Source organism: Panthera leo, chromosome D2, assembly GCF_018350215.1.
Source record: "Panthera leo isolate Ple1 chromosome D2, P.leo_Ple1_pat1.1, whole genome shotgun sequence".
Classification (NCBI taxonomy): domain Eukaryota; kingdom Metazoa; phylum Chordata; class Mammalia; order Carnivora; family Felidae; genus Panthera; species Panthera leo.
Genome location: NC_056689.1, coordinates 4,706,631 through 4,723,539, shown reverse-complemented (window position 1 = coordinate 4,723,539; position 16,909 = coordinate 4,706,631). Strand labels below are relative to the sequence as shown.

The 16,909-nt window shown below is 40.1% G+C and overlaps 1 long non-coding RNA gene across 1 annotated transcript in view; it reads left to right on the top strand.

The window, feature by feature from the left end:
* Positions 1-2,818: 2,818 nt before the first annotated feature.
* LOC122202808 overlaps positions 2,819-16,909 on the top strand; it is a 38,133-nt gene continuing 24,042 nt past the window's right edge. Inside the window, exon 1 of the long non-coding RNA XR_006194892.1 lies at positions 2,819-2,930. This is a non-coding gene — a long non-coding RNA (uncharacterized LOC122202808). The remainder of the gene's footprint in view (positions 2,931-16,909) is intronic.

The following is a 16,909-nucleotide window of genomic DNA, read 5'->3' as shown; positions in this document are numbered from 1 at the left end:
GGAGGATTTTGATTCGCCGCTGTTGTGCCTTTGAATTCCAATCACAGATTCTCTCTACTCTGCTTCCTCCTCCATCTACTGGTTTTATTTCCAGACTTCCCGACAGGCCATGCTTACTGCTTCCTCTGCGCTTAGTGGAACTCTGGCTCTTGCAGCCAAGCTTTCAAGCAGCCCCAGCATCCCTTTTTGTTGTGTGTGGGCTCAGCCTTGCTTAAAGCCTCTGTCTTATGTGTGTTTTTTCTTCCATTAATTCAGTCATCAGCCTACTCATCTTCCCAGTCACCGTTTAAACAGCTAACATTGTTTCCCATGCTTAGGAGGTGTTGTTCGTATTCAGTGAGTGGAATTAAATCATTTCACCAATTTTTACGTTTCGGATTGTGTGAATTACTATATGACATTTCAAAGTGTCTTATTGGAAGTTGTTTTAAAGTACCTTAAAATGAGAATGCTTATGCCCAAAACCTATTTGATTAAATGAAAAGATTGAAAAAAAACCCTCATATCCAAGTTTTGAGGATTGAAGAATTACTGTGTCCTTCAGTTTTTTTTAAAGTTGTATCTATATATTTTGTATATTCCAAGTTTATTGTATTTTCATGTCTTAAAGGATATATATATATTTACCAACTTTTGAGTATAATGACAATCATATAATCCAGAAATTCCTCAGAGTGATTTTGGTGAGTTTTAATTCCCTCCTGCCTTTTTTTCCCTATACCAAGAGGTTCAGGAAATAATTAAAAAAAAATTTTTTTTTACATTTATTTATTTTTGAGAGACAGAGACAGAACGTGAGTGGGGGAGGGGCAGAGAGAGAGAGAGAGAGAGAGACACAGAATCCAAAGCAGGCTCTAGGCTCTGAGCCATCAGCACAGAGCCCATTGCGGGGCTCGAGCCCACAAACCGTGAAGTCATGACCTGAGCCGAAGTCGGACGCTTAATTGACTGAGCCACTCAGGCGCCCCAGGAAATAATTTCTTAAAAGAATAAACTTTTACATTTTATTTTATTTTCATTTTCACATCCCCATTTACTGTTACTAACAGTAAAATCCACCTTTCTAAATGTATACTTTTATGAATATTGACAAATTTATATAGTCATGTAACTGCCATCACCAATCAAGACAATATTTTCATCAGCCAGAAAAGCTCCCTTATACCCCATTTGTTCCTGACTTTCTTCTCCCGCCAGCCAGCCGCAGCCCTGGTGTGAAAATATGAATGCCTTTTTCTTCCTGAAGTACATTTGGGAATATTTCCACTTAAGATATAAGTATCCCTGGTAAATCAGGTGTTGAGTTGACATAATTTTAATACCCTTAAAATGTACTTGCTAGCCTTCTGCTGTGATAAAGATACTTTGGGGAATAGTTTAAATAAGTAATAGAAAATACAGTTGCCTCTGTAATTATGTAATATAACATTCAGTCTGTGGATGAGAAAGTGCCTTTTTTATGGCATCAAGCTTTGTGACTCACAGGATAGGGAAGGAAAAAATCTTTTTAATGCCTGGATGTTTTTCTCTCCTTCTCCTTCTCTTCCTCCTTCTTCTTTTGGGCAGGGCTGGGGTGCAATCAGTTGGTTTAAGATCAGATGGTCTTTTTTTTTAAATCTAAATAAAGTTTTTACTTGGTTTGAAGTGATATAGTGGCTATTATTATATATTATACGTATCAATAAATTAGTGTGTCTGACCAGTGGAAATCATAGGACAGCCAAATTATACCAAAGATTGAAGAGCCATCTCTAAGTCGAATGTAAACTGAAATCCGACTAAGGGTATCGTTTGTTCTTTTGGGGATGGGTATGTGATAAAGGGGCTGTCAGCTGGGGTGGTCAGAGGATCAAATTAATTGCTGGAGAAGACTCACTTTGGGGTGCCATGCGTCCTCCATGCTTCCCTCTTTGGAAGGTGTCTGACATAGGCCATGTGGACGAGAAGAGATCACTGTGTTTATAGTATAAGGCCTGTCTCATTCTTTCCCGGGCTAACAGGATTGGGGGCAGACATAAGCCAGTTTTATCAGTGACAAATCCATCCTGTGTTATCAAAATTAGTACTAGGAGACATCAAGGCTGCAGTCAGACAATGGTAAGACCTAGTAAATCAGAGTTCATATCATACTTGATTCAACTATAGTAGATACCTTTGAATATGCTCCTTTTTAAATAGTTTCCTATCAATTTACGTGGACAGATTTGTCTTGTTCTCCGTCTCTACGTGACAGGGCTCAGTCACCCCTCTTTGCTGCATATCTCACTCTTGTACCTATATTTTGCCTTCCTTCTTTCTCTGTAGTCTTGCCTGAGCTTAGACAACTTTTTATATTCCAATTTCTATAGAAATAAGTCTGCATCTCCTGCCAGCTCATTAAATAATTCTAGATCTTCTCTCATTTACCTTCTTAATCAATTTCTACATGTAGATCTTTGCAACTACTTCTAACTCAACATCCTCCTCAAAAATCTTCTGTCACACCCATTAGGTACTTAGTGCACAAATGTTTAATTGAATTGAACTGTCATTGTTCATGGCAAGAAGAAAAACAGAGTGTAGGTTTTGAATTGGGGCTTGGGGAGAAATTAAAAAGGAAAAGATCGTCCACATGTCAAGATCACCACGAAGTACAAAACCAGGTTTAAACATTTCTATTCCTTGGGGGTGAGACTAGCCTGTCTCCTAGAAAGATCTTAGTAGGAAATAAAGTTGAGGAGTAAGGGGTAAGACAAAACTGTGGCCGAATTTGAAAGCAGAGAAATTGGAACTTGAGAATTTCATTCTGGGTACCTGTTGACCTCTCCTTGATAGATTCCGTATGTTTCAACAGAAGAGAATTCACCCTTAGCTTCGAGGGTGAGGATGTGGCCTGAATATCTCCAATCAGAATGAATCTCAGGAATCTCGTTCGGAAACATTCCCTTGTGGTGAGTAGAAGGGACAGCAGTATGTGCTAGCGCCGTGATGTAACTGTGCGGGGAGCTGGCCGGGAAACAAAGCTCAGACGAGCTAGAATGATCGTCATGTCGCAGCTAGAGAAAATTTCTGAAATTTGTAAAGGTCTCCTGAAAACTGAAAGAAAAGTTTTGGACAATACGAACGTAAAAAATCACTTACATTAGTGATGAGTAATGTAAATCACTTTGTGTTGGAGAAACACAAGAATATAGATGCATTATGTCATATTTGGGGGAAATACAAAAGTACTACTAGGTATGATGATGTGTTCAGAAAATTGATATATTGACTCATCAACGAATTCAATTGTTTTCAATGCTGTTATAACTATTAGTACTAATGGAACTAAAAGGAATAAAGTTTAACTGCATTCCTATTTTCGTGCGTTTGGCACTGAACTTTTTAAAGACCCTCTTTTGTCGGGGGTGGGGAGTTTGAGGTTCATAACAAAATTGAGAGGAAGGTGCAGGAATTTCCTGTGGACACCCTGCTCCCACTCATGCATGGCATTCCCCATTTTCAGCATTGCTTAGCAGAATAGTACATTTGTTACCAAGAATGAACCTACGTGACTCATGAGAATCACCCAAACTCAGTAGTTTACCTTAGAGCTCATGCTTGGTAGTGTATCTTCTACAGGTTTGGACAAATATATAATGACATATATTCATCATTAAAATACCACACAGAGTGATTTCACTACCCTAAAAACTCTCAGTGTTCCACTTATTCATCCTTGCATCCCTCCGGACCCCTAGTAATCACTGATCTTTTTTTCTGTCTCCATAGTCTTGTCTTTCCCAGAATATCATGTAGTTGGAATCATATGGTATATAGCTTTTTCAGATTGCGTTATTTTACTTAGAAATGTGCGTTCAAGTTTCCTCCTTTTTTCCAAGGCTTAAGCTCTTTTCTTTTCTTCTTCTTCTTCTTCTTCTTCTTCTTCTTCTTCTTTTTTTTTTTTTTTTTTTTTTAGCACTGAATACTATGCCATCATCCAGATGGACCACAGTTTATTTATCCATCACCTACTGAGGGGTATCTTGGCTGCTTCCACGTTTTGGCAATTATGAATAAAGTTGCCATAACATCCATGAGCAGGCATTCGTGGGCATAAGTTTTTCAACTTTCTGGGTCAGTATCAAGAAGTGCCATTCCTGGACCATAGGGTCAGAGTATATTTAGTTTTAGAAGAAACTCCCAGATTGTCTTCCACAATAGCCGCACCATTTTGCATTCCCACCAGCGGTGTATGAGAGTTCCTGTCACTCCACATCCTCACAAACATTTGGTGATGTCATTGTTCCAGATTTGGGCCATTCTGATGGATGTGTAGTGGTGTCTCGTTGTTTTAATTTGTATTTCCCTGATGACATATGGCCTGGGGCATCTTCTCATATGCTTATTTACCAACTGTAGATCTTTGGGGAGGGTCTTTTAGGGTCTTTGGCTCATTTTTTTTAAATCACATTATTTGTTTTCTTGTTGAGTTTTATAAATTCTTTGTATATTTTGGTTAGTCCTTTATCAGATGTGTCTTGCAAATATTTTCTCTCAGTCTGTGGTTGTTCTTTCATTTTCTTCATGTTGTCTTTTACAGAGTTTTTAATTTTAATGAAATCCAGCTTATCAATTGTTTCTTCATGGATCATGTATATTTGGTATTCTATCTAAAAATTCGTCACTACACCCAACATCATCTAGATTTTCTTGGGGCACCTGGGTGGCCCAGTAGGCTAAGCGTCCGACTTCCGCTCGGGTCGTGATCTTGTGGTTCACGAGTTGGAGCCCTGCGTCGGGCTCTGTGCTGACAGCTCCGAGCCTGGAGCCTGCTTCTGATTCTGTGTCTCCCTCTCGCTCTGCCCCTCCCCCCTCATATTGTGTCTCTCTGTCTCAAAAATAAAACATTAAAAGATTAGATTTTCTCCTATGTTATCTTCTATATCTTCTAGGAATTTTATAGTTTTATGCTTTACATTTAGGTGCATCATCCATGTTGAGTTAAATCTTGTCAAGTGTGTAAAGTTGTGTCTTTTTTTTCCTTTTTTTTTTTGCATGTGGATGTCTATTTCTAGCACCACTTGTTGAAAACCTATCTTGGCTCCGCTGTATTGCCTTTTCTCCTTTGTTAAAGACAAATTGACTATATTTTGAAGGTCTGTTCTTGGCCCCTTCCTTATTCTATTCCATTGTTCTATTTGAGTGTTCTTTTCCCAATCTCATCCTGCTCTGATTACTGCAGCTTTATAGTAAGTCTTAAAGTCAAGTAGCTTTAGTCTTTTAATTTAATAGTCTTGTCCTTTAATAGTCTGTCAGCTATACTGGGTATTTTTGCCTCTCCAAATAAACTTTAGAATCAATTTGTTGATATCCTAAAAAAAAAACTTTTTGGGATTTTTGTTGAGATTAAATGGAATTTATAGATCAAAATGAGAAACACTGACATCTTGACAATATATTGTTTTCCTACCCTTGAACATGGAATATCTTAATTTATTTAGGTCTTTAATTTTATTCATCACACTTTTATAGGTTTCCTTATATAGATAATGTACATACTTTGTTAGATTTATACCTAAGTATTTAATATTTCGGGGTGCTGATATAAATGAGGTTGCATTTTTAATTTCAAATTCTATTTGTTCATTGTTGGTATATAGAAAAGCAGTTAACTTTTGTATATTCACCTATGTCCTGCAACTTTTCCATAATCACTTATAGTTTTAGAAGTTTTTTGTCGTTGTTGTTGTTGATGCTTTTGGATTTTCTGCATAGACTATCATACCATCTGCAAACAAAGACAGGTTTTTGTCTTCCTTCCAAATCTGTGTACCTTTCACTTTGTTTTCTTGCCTTATTACATCAGCAAGGACTTCCAGTACAGTGTTAAAAACCACTGGTAAGATGGGGCACCTGGGTGGCTCAGTTGGTTGGGCGACCAACTTCGGCTCAGGTCGTGATCTCACAGTTTGTGAGTTCAAGCCCTGCGTTGGGTTCTGTGCTGACAGCTCAGAGCCTGGAGCCTACTTTGGATTCTGTGTCTCGCCCTCTCTCTACCCCTCCCCTGCTCACGCTCTGTGTTCTCTGTCTCTCAATAATAAATAAACGTTAAAAAAATTAAAAAAAAAAACAAAAAAAAAAAAACCAGCCCATGGTAAGAGGGGACATCCTAAGCTTGTACCGAAAGTTTCAGAGGTTTATACCATGTAGTATGATGTTAGCTACAGGGCCTTGTAATTTGTTTAAAGAGAAAGAGCGAAAGCTGGTAGAGGGGCAGAGGGAGCAAGAGAGAGTCTCAAGCAGGCTCCACGCTCAGTGCAGAGTGTGATCTTGTGATCGCACAACCCTGGGATCATGACCTGAGTTGAAGTCAAGAGTCGGACGCTCAGCCTACTTAGCCGCCCCGGGCACCCAGGCTTCTTAAAAAAAGATAGCATTTATCAAGCTGAGAAAGTTCCCTTTGAATCCTAGTTTCCTGGAAATTTTCATCGTGAATGGGTGTCGGGTTTTATCAACTGCATCTATTGATATGATCATGTAGCTTTTCTTTTTCAGTCTGTTGATGTGATGGATTGCATTAGGTTTTCCAATGTTGAACCAGACTTGCTAGGGTAAGTCCCACTTGGTCATGGTATGTAAAATGGAGTACAAGCTTCATAAACCTAATGGGAGAAATGACACCAATCTCTTATCCTGAGATATGAGATAAATGTTAATTCTTATAATAATACACGTGATACTGTTCTATGAAAATCACATAGATTTCTCTTTTTCTCTGTTTTCTCTTTTTTGGATTTAAAACTTTATAATAAGCTGATGTTTACACGCACACAGGTATACTTTTTTTCTCCCTCTAGAGGATGGGTTGTTAAACATTGACTAGCACACCACTAGCTACAACTTTCTCCTGTACTTCTTACTTGATTCAGTGAAGGCTTATTTAGAAAGAACATAATTTTCAATAAAGTTCAGATGTTAAGTCAGAATGAGAAGTTAAGCATACAAGCTTAGAGGGCTTTGGGTCACTCTCCTGAATGAAAATGCTCAACTATTTTCTCTTTTTTTTAGAGCCTCAACTATTCTCCTTGACTTATAGGAGCAGTAAGAAATTGCTCTCATGGAGCGCTGTATGAGATCAATCTTTCTACTGAGCAGCAGCTAGGAGAAATTGCCTTTGGTGGTAAAGGCTAGGCTATGGCTGGCTAAATATTTCATGAAGAATTTTTGTTAATCTTAGCAATTGGTAATGTATTTTCCAACTTGGAAAAAGTCCAAAAGATACAAACTTTCTCTTACTTTTCTGCTTTATTTTGTTTCTTGTTTCCTCATACTTTATACCATCTGTTTCCTCCGGGGTAATTCTGCCACCTGCAGGAAATGAGTAGATGGCAAGTTCCCACTATGAATTCAAGCTATTAAATATTGTATGAAAAAAAGTCATGTATTTATTTTTTTTAAAGAGACACAAGTTCTTAGTAGTGCCCTGAGGTCAATGTGATTTTCATAGAACAGTATCACGTGTATTATTATCAGAATTAACATTTATCTCGTATCTCAGGATAAGAGATTGGTGTCATTTCTCCCATTAGGTTTATGAAGCTCGTACTCCATTTTCCCCCAGCAAACTAATACAGTGCTGTGCACATTTTCGTGTTTATATGTGCTACAAAAGGAAAGCTCTTGATTGTACTTCTTTTCCATTTCCAAACATCTCTATTTTTTTTTTTTTTTATTTTAGAGGCTGGGGAGAAGGGTAGAGAGAGAGAAATACAGATAGGAAGAAAGAGAGAGAGAGAGAGAGAGAGAGAATCCCAAGCAGGCTGTATGCTCAGAATAGAGCCTGACATGGGGCTCAATGTGGGGCCAGATCCCACAACCCCTGGGATCATGGCCTGAGCTGAAATCAAGAGTTGGACATTCAATTAACTGAGCCCCCAGGTGCCGCCTAAACATCTCTACTTTCTAGAGAAAGGCTTTGAATTATTTCGTTAAATAAGTGTCCTGCATCTGTTCTTGTAGAAAAATATAGCGTGAAAATCTCCCCCTTTTAATCATTCATTCTTCCATTCTGTTTCAGTTTGGATGAATCGATCCAGTCTATGTGTATCAATTTTGTTCCAAATGCTCCTGTGGCAGTACTTACAAAATGTGGTGGAGGGGCGCCTGGGTGGCGCAGTCAGCTAAGTGTCTGACTCTTGGTCTCGGCTCACTTCACGATCTCGTAGTTTGTGAGTTTGAGCCCCACATCGGGCTCTATGCTGACGGAGTGGAGCCTGCTTGGGATTCTGTCTCTCCTTCTCTCTGCCCCTCCCCAGCTTGTACTCTCTCTCTCTTTCTCTCTCAAGCAAACTTAAAGTTTTTTTAAAAAGTGAAATGAAATAGAATCCATTTTCACTTTGGTGCCTGCTCTGGCAGCAAGAGGTCATTGGAAGAGGATTTCACGGAACCCATGGATGCAGGGCCTTCAGTTGGGCACTGGTCTCTGCTCTCCTTTCCAGGGCGGAGATGGAAAACAGCTGGTCCCCAGCTTCCCTGCTCTGCTTACTAGCTTGACAGAGCAGGACGTCAGACACCATTTGTTGGTTTTCATGGTAGAGGCAAGGTGATTAAAACAAGATAAACATGCCAGAAGAAGAAAGAAGGAAAATACCTCAGAATAATTTGGGTGTGAACAAAAAATCCCCTTTGAACTTCCTAAAGAAAGACCCAGGGGACTATGTATGATGGGGATGAGTATATGTGGTTAATATTAGGAAGAAGGTCATGTTACAAGGGAGGAAATATAAGGAGAACACGCATCTCTGAGGAATTATAAAAGAATATGGAGAATTTCATCTTTACGCAAAATTACAGCACGTTGGTTTTTCACATTCATTGTGTTCCAGAGAATTTTTGTTTTTTTTTTTTGCCATGGCTTGTATGCCTTGTTTATTTTCTTAGCTAACTTCTGCTTAATTAGAAAATTCTCTTCCTCTTGCCACTGATTTTCCCTGTTAAATTTAAAGATGTCATTCTTTATCCAAAATGAATAGATCACAAGCCTATTTAATAATAGATGTCTCAAGAATATTTCTTTTAGCTTTTCATTTTTAATGAGTTTTACACTGAAATAAATGTTCAAAGATAACACAGAGTTCCTGGATACCATTTCCCCAGCTTTGCCTTTGTTACTATCTTTAAAAAAATGTTTTAAATGTTTATTTATTTATTAAAAAAAATTTTTTTTTTAACCTTTATTTATTTTTGAGATAGAGAGAGACAGAGCATGAACGGGGGAGGGTCAGAGAGAGGGAGACACAGAATCTGAAACAGGCTCCAGGCTCTGAGCTGTCAGCACAGGGCCCAGTGCGGGGCTCGAACTCATGGACCGCGAGATCACGACCTGAGCTGAAGTCGGGCGCTTAACCGACTGAGCCACCCAGGCGCCCCATAATGTTTATTTATTTTTGAGAGAGAGAGAGAGAGAGAGAGTGAGGGCGCAAGCAGGGGAGGAGCAGAGAGAAAGGGAGAGAGACACAGATTCCGAAGCAGGCTCCAGGCTCTGAGCTGTAAGGACAGAGCCCGACACAGGGCTCGGACTCACGAACCGTGAGATCATGACCTGAGCCGGAGTCGGATGCTCAACCAACCGAGCCACCCAGGTGCCCCTGCCTTTGTTAATATCTTACGTTCCATAGTACATTTGCCAAACTAAGAGACTGACACTGCTATATTATTTTTAACTAAACTTCAGACATTATTGGGGTTTCATCAGCCTCTCCACTAACATCCTCTTTCTGCTCCAGGATCTAATGTAGGCTACTGTATTCCATTTAGTCCCTTCTAGTCTGTGACAATTTCTCAGTCGTTTTGTGGCTTTCTTGTGGAGTACTGACCGGGTGTCCTGAAGAATGCCCTCGTTCCTGTTTTATCTGAAGCTGTGTCACAGTTAGGCTGGGGTTAAAGAATCTATAGAAGAACATCGCAGGCGGTATGCCTTCTCCTCACATCATGTCAGGGGTAGATGATCTTCACACGACATCAGTGGGGATGTTTGACTTCATCATTTGGTCACGCCAGTGTTTGCCAGATTTCCCCACTATTTTTTTTCTCCTTTCCATGCTCTGTTTTTGGAAAGGGAGTCACTGAGTCTAGCCTATCCTCAAGTGAGATGGGAGAGGAGGAAGCTCTACCTCTTGGAGGGGTAAAGAGTCTTACTTGTTCTATGACTGTATTCGAAGTCAATAAAATAGACACCATCAGACCAGTTTCATCGACAGGTTGGGCAGTTCAACGAGTTCTATGTTCACATTCACACATTTCAAAAGTATAAAGATTTGCATCAACTTTTCTAAAACTGTTGAAATGCAGTTTCTTGGCTCTGTCTAAAATCAGTTCCCTGGTGGGATGGTGAAGGATTCCAGGGCAGTTTCACGTGGTAAGCCCACGGTGTAGTCTAAAGAAGTGAGTCATGTGTCAGATGATGACAGTTGAAAGGCATGTTCCCAACTATTCAAGTTTTCCCACATTGTTCCCTCCAGATTTTAAGCTCAGATAGAACAGTTTCACTCTCTAATAGTACAGGCCTCCCTAAATTTCCATATGAGCTAATTCCAGCGTGTGGTACGAGAAGCCGCCTTGGACATAGGGTTCACCTCCACGCTGGAGTGTCGGCAGACATCTGTGCCTTCAATCTGTCTGTGCCAAATTTGCTACAAGTAAAAAAGAATGGCGTTTTTTTAAAAGGCATTTTGACTGTTGTTTCTGATTGCTTCAAAATATGGGTGATCTGAAATGGTAATTGAAGTTTGTAGTCACAGATTCAGTCATGTATAAACCAGTGAGACTGGGTCACTACCTACTACTTATCGAGCACTGTGGCAAGAGCTAAGAATTTTTTTTTGATCATGAGGATCCTTCTGATTTTCCTCTCATTCCTTCCAGATAATTATGACTGATGAACACCGTGACGCATCAGATACACCTAACCCATCAGCTGTCCCCTTCTCCTTTCCCTGTTATCAAGCTAGACAAATGTTACGCGTCTTTGTAAGACCATGCGATATGCATTTTTGAGTCAGCCTCATTCCTAACTTCATTGAATATGCCAGCACTCTTGTTTTTCTTCTTTCTTACACATTTCTGATTTCTATTAATTTAAGGATTTTACGTATCACTATAAATCCTTTGGAAAGAAGATGGAGCAAAAATACAGATGTAACATTAAAGTGTCGGGGGGTACTCAAGAGAGGACCAGGTATTCACATGGAGCTTGTGGGGTACTTAGAGATCTGTTATTCATAACCCCACACGCTCGGGCCCATAGGCTCACGGGTTCTTGGTCCCTTTTTGCTGGAAGCCTGATACTACACAGAGTAGAGGTCAACGGCTGACTTAGACCAGAAGTCCCAAGCTGGGAGGGCTTTTATTTTCTTTTCTTTAAGTGAATGTCTTCCATACAGCACTGTCCTACCTTTCCGTGCAGAGCTAGAACACAAACAAGCAAAATGCCTATCTCAAGGTTACGTGGTAGAGAGGGACTCGGCTTAATCTGATTCACCGTTTGGCTATGAAGCTCACTGTGTTCGGCTCTCCACCCTGGAACGAGGACAGACTCTTACCCCAGGGCCAGGATGAATTTCGTTCCCTTGAAGGGTCCAGCTTAATCACTTTCCCTTGGTCGGTCAGAGAAGCTGCAGACAGTGCCCGTGGAATGATTCCTCCTCTGTCTCTGGGGATACAGTTTTCTGAGCTGCAGATCCACCAAGGGCATGAAAAGGGGAAGAAAGCCAAAAAAGAAATCGTCTCTGCTAATTCAATTGTGGGTTTCCTTGGATCAAAGACAGACTACTATAGCATACCAAGTTCAAGATTTTACTCCTAGGATGCTGGAGGCCCTCTCCTCATGATTTACATTAAGGCTGTGTATGGTACACATGTGGCCTCTAGAAGTGTATTTAAAAGATTCTTTTTTATCACTGGCAAACTGAGGAATAACATACAAGGAGGTCCCAATCTGATGATGTTGTTCAAAAACTAAAAGGTTGGAGGAAGTGAGGACTTGAGTAGACAAAAGAAGAAAGATTCATACATTAAACACCAATGAGGACTGAATCCCAAAGGAGCAAATAAAAATTTCTAGCAAATGCAGCCATCCCATTTGAATATATAGCCAAATAATTAAACTGCAGGAAGCTTGATTCCCAGGGCTTCCAGACACAGGGAGAGAATAATAACACACGCACACGCGTGCACACACATGTGCACACATACATTGGTAGGCTTGGGGATCAATTTTTTTACATAACTATCTTCAACTTCTGTGTTAGAAAACATACTTCACTGGGGAAAAACAAGGGAAAAATAATGGGCATCGTTTTCTCAATTTTACTGTTGGACACAAGGAATAATTAACAAAGTTTTGCATACAAACATACTGTTCAAGAAACAATTTTCTGTGTATGGTATAACCTTATTTCCATTTCGAGCCGATGTTCTGCCAGTGGAAGAACCTTAATCGTAATCAGTTTTAAATAATCTCATTATAGAGTGTCCTCAGTCCATGGAAGCCAACCCCCCCCCCCCATGTCCTCCTCCCCCTCTTTCCTCCTCACTCTTTCTCTTAGGGTTGGTTCCTAGCTCTTTATTCTTTTCTCCTCATGGTTAGAAAGAGACAAGAAAGGCGAAAAATTCATCCGTTAAATTTTCTCCTTTAGCAACTGGTGTGCTTTGAATGAGAATGAACACGAACAAGGTGATTTTCTGGTGTTTTCCATGTAAACTGTTGTCTTTGTATTGTTCTGCAGCTTATCCAGATCATTGTGTTGTACATGAGTTACTAGAGTTAAGGACTTGGTTTCTCTCTCTCTTTTTACTTTTGAGAGAGAGTCAGAGAGAGAGAATGAATGGGGGAGGGGCAGAGAGAGGGGGGGACACAGATTCCGAAGCAGGCTCCAGGCTCCGAGCTGTCAGCACAGAGCCTGAAGCAGGGCTTGAACCCAGGAACCGTGAGATCATGACGGTCACTAGGCAGAAGTTGGATGCTTAACTGACTGAACCACCGAGGCGCCCCAAGCACTTGGCTTCTTTTCTTTTAGAATCTGCAGACAATGTACCACCTTTATAATCACTATTGGAAAATAATTGTCAAGTTCCCTTTCAGCCAAGTAAGTAGAAATCAGTTAAAAACGTTAAACTGATTTCTGGGCTGTGGATATCTATTGTTTTGACTTGCTAGAATCCTCTCATGTTGGAAATTGCCCTTCCCCCAATCCACACGTATTACTGTCTTTCTTCCACGAGTTGGTGGCTGACCAGATCTGAGCCAACGCCGGTCCTTTCTCTGGTGACGACTGAGTGGACCAGGGGTAAGCCACTGTCCCAGGTGAGCTTCTCAGTGTCCCTGGGATTTTGGAATCAGGACTAAGAATACAGATATGCTGGAGAGGAAGGTATAAATTTGGGCATTGGTAGTGTTTCCTTCTGTTGTGCAGACAGATGGCAGAAAATACTGCTCAGCAGTAAGGAAATAAAGCAAAAAGCTGAAACAGAACAAATACCCTAATGGTATGTAAGCCCTTGGGTTCAGTTGTCCCTGAGGCTCAGTTTAAAATCTGCGTTTCACGTTCCTGAGGAACACTCTGATATCTTCCCCTTCTGGCTTATGTTTGAGTTTATGTTGTTTGCAGCCAAGCAAGTTGTAACCACTACTGTCCAGTGCCTGTTATGGCAGGCTGATTCAGACGGGCTCTGTTTCCGTACTGCAGGGAGAGTGGATGAGTCGGTATTCCTCACTGGCCACATGACTATGTCTGTGTCCATGTGGATTTGTTTAGGAGTTGAGGCACAAGAAGCAAACCTCGTGTTTACAACTTCAGGACTCCAAATGGAAAAACTCATTCTCTGAGCCTTTCTAATAATCAGATATTACAAATGATATAGGCTCATACTCATTGACTTTAATTTTAGAGTTTGACTAATAAATAGTTTAAGCCATAATGAGATTTTGGGGGGCTCAGTTTAGTTAGGAAAAGTCCACGGAAGGCTTGAGGATGAAATGTGTGCACTTTCTTTTTTATATAAAGGTTTTCTAGAATATATAGTTTAGGCCCTAAGAAGAAGACAGTGTTTGTCTACAGGTATCGCTTGTTCTGTTTAATTAATTCTCATTTTCTGGAAACAAACAACAACAACAACAACAAAAACTCCAGCTTGGGGGAAAAAAAAAACAAGAAGGAAAACCGTAAGTCTATGTAAACTGTTGGATGCTGTAACTTAATCAAGGTAGTTAAGAGTCGTTCAAATCCCAACTTGGTTGTGTCACTTGGGTCATTTACTTAATCTTTCACTGACTCAGTTTTATTCTCTATAATACCAGGACAACAACTCCTACCTCATTGGATGGTTGTGAGTCGTAAAAGAGGTAATATACCTACATCACGTAGACTACACTTAATGTCCGCATAGTAAAGGCTCAATTAATGTTAGCTATTACTTTCTTAGAAATTCTTGAAGATGTTGCAGTTCTCATATAGAGCGTTGGTTGTTTTTGAAATTGGAGTATAATTAGCCCCTAAACAAATGGATCTTTCACAATACTCCACTTCTGTTTCTCTCAAGGTATTTCAAAACAAAAATAAAATTTTAATTGAAGGGGGAAAAGGTATTCTATGCAACTTTTAGGAAGAGAGGGGGCTGCCACAGAGTCTAACGGCGAGAATGTAGACGTCCTAGCATATTTGAGGATTTATCCATATGGTAATAGACTTATATTGTTTTTCCCTATCCTTTCTTTTCCTTCTTTTGGTAACAGATCCCCTATTTCATCTGAGTAGCGTTCCGCATTACTCAGTTGGGAGTGAAAGTGAGTTCTTGTCTGCCAAGCTACATGATGGGCATATGACCCAGGCCTCGCTAATCAGAATGTCTGGTCCAAAACTATCAAGAAAGTCACTCTCTGTGGTAGCAGGTTAATACTTGGTTGCTGGCCATCCTCCAGCCATGTGAAGAGAGCCACTGGATAAAGAGATGGTTTACAACCCTGAATCCCAGCCATACTCACCTTGGACTTTTAATGGCATGGCACTCAGAGATTCTCAAATGTTTTTTTTTTTCTTATTTTTTTTTCCTTATGCTATTTTGAGTATGGTTTTTATCACTTCCAGCCGAAAGGGTTCCAGCGATTACACCTATTTCTGTATTGCCTTTTAGAGGCTGAAGGGATCTGTTCTCTGCTTCCCTGAGAATGGGATCCATTTTGACCCACTTTCCCCCTCAATAGAAAAAAGCTAAGTAAAGCATGTAGGTATGTTCTTACCTAGTCCAGTTATTCAACTTAGAGACTGAAGAATTAGGTTAACCAGAAAAGAGTAGAAAAATGTCAAGAAATAGATGTTAATTTCAAAAATCTTTAATAAATCGGTGTCAATTTTAAATTCACTATCGTCAAAAAATGGAACCATCCTTGAAAGATACACTTAAGAATATGATTTCCAAATTCATATAGCAAGAGATCATGTAGACATTATCTGCCTTGAGCTCAGATCATAAAGCATTCTCAGGATTAGCTTTTAGGTCAAGCAGGAACACATTCTGATATGTCATTGAAAAGTGCATTGGAATTTAGCTGTGGCCTTAAAAAATTCTTGAGGATTAAATACAGGAATATGAAAAATAAACAATTTTTAACTGAGCAAGAGTAATGAGAAATAAAGAATATACTTGTCCACTACTCCCAACCCCATCCCCATCTGTACATCTTTAAAATAAGTAATTCTCATCAAGTTGTATGTGTCGGGCATAGCAAAGGCAGGAGAATGGGCTTGGTGACTTAAAAGCTCTTTACAGAGGTGCCCGAGTGGCTCAGTTGGGTAAGTGTCTAACTCTTGGTTTCGGGTCAGGTCATGATCTCCTTTTTTGTGAGTTTGAGCCCGGCATCCAGCTCCATGCTGACAGTGTGGAGCCTGCTTGGGATTCTCTCTCTCCCTCTCTCTCTCTGTCTGCCCTTCCCTTCTCATGCTCTCTCTCTCTCTATCTCTATCAAAAATAAATAAATAAAAACTTTTTAAAAAAGGTGCTCTTTACAATGTCAATTAAGACTCTCTTCTGTAGGAATAATTAGAAAGTTTCCCTCTGGCAGACATATCTCGGGATATCTGTCCCCACACTGTGAACCATTGTGTTGTCCACTTATCCATCCTCTACAACTCACTGGTACTAATGTAATCATTATCCTTAAGAACCTGAGGCAGAGATTACTTTAAATGCCTCTCAAAAAAGCCACAGTGAGATTATAGCAGAGATGAAATTAATATCCCTATAATGATAGGCATAGAGTGCCTATCATACCACTTCCTATACAACTTCATTGTTTCTCAAACTTTGTGGGCTCAGAGAGCCAAAGGATATGGGAAAATATGGTTACCTGGGAAGATGGAAGTCTGGCTCTGTCTAATGTCACTTCTGGTCAGTCCCCTGTGGCAGGAGCCATGCATGGTATGCAAGGTCTTAGTACCCAAAACTGTACTTCAGACTCGTGTGAAATCCTGCATTTTCACCGACGGTTCCCAATTCTCCCAGTTTATGACAGTTTTGCATTCCCCTGAACTACTGGCGGGTTAGATTGTAAATGGTCGTATAGCAGTCTCTATTTGACTGTGTGTGTAAGACTTTGCAACATGGAGAGCTAAGAGGGAGGTATAGGACTGCCTTCTACTTAATTCATTTTTCCACAGCACATCACAGTTTTCCGAGTTGAACACGGATGTGTGTGGAAGGATTCACCAGTGGTCTCGTATGTACCAGGGAATGGTGGTTCTTCATTTAATACCGGTTAGCTTTGCATAACAGCACAAACACACTATTTACAGTCTCGGAGCAGACCGCACTCTCCTGACTAGCCACATGCCTAATACAGCTAATTAGGAACATAAAGAAAACCGGCACTTAACAAGACCACTTTTGTGGCACA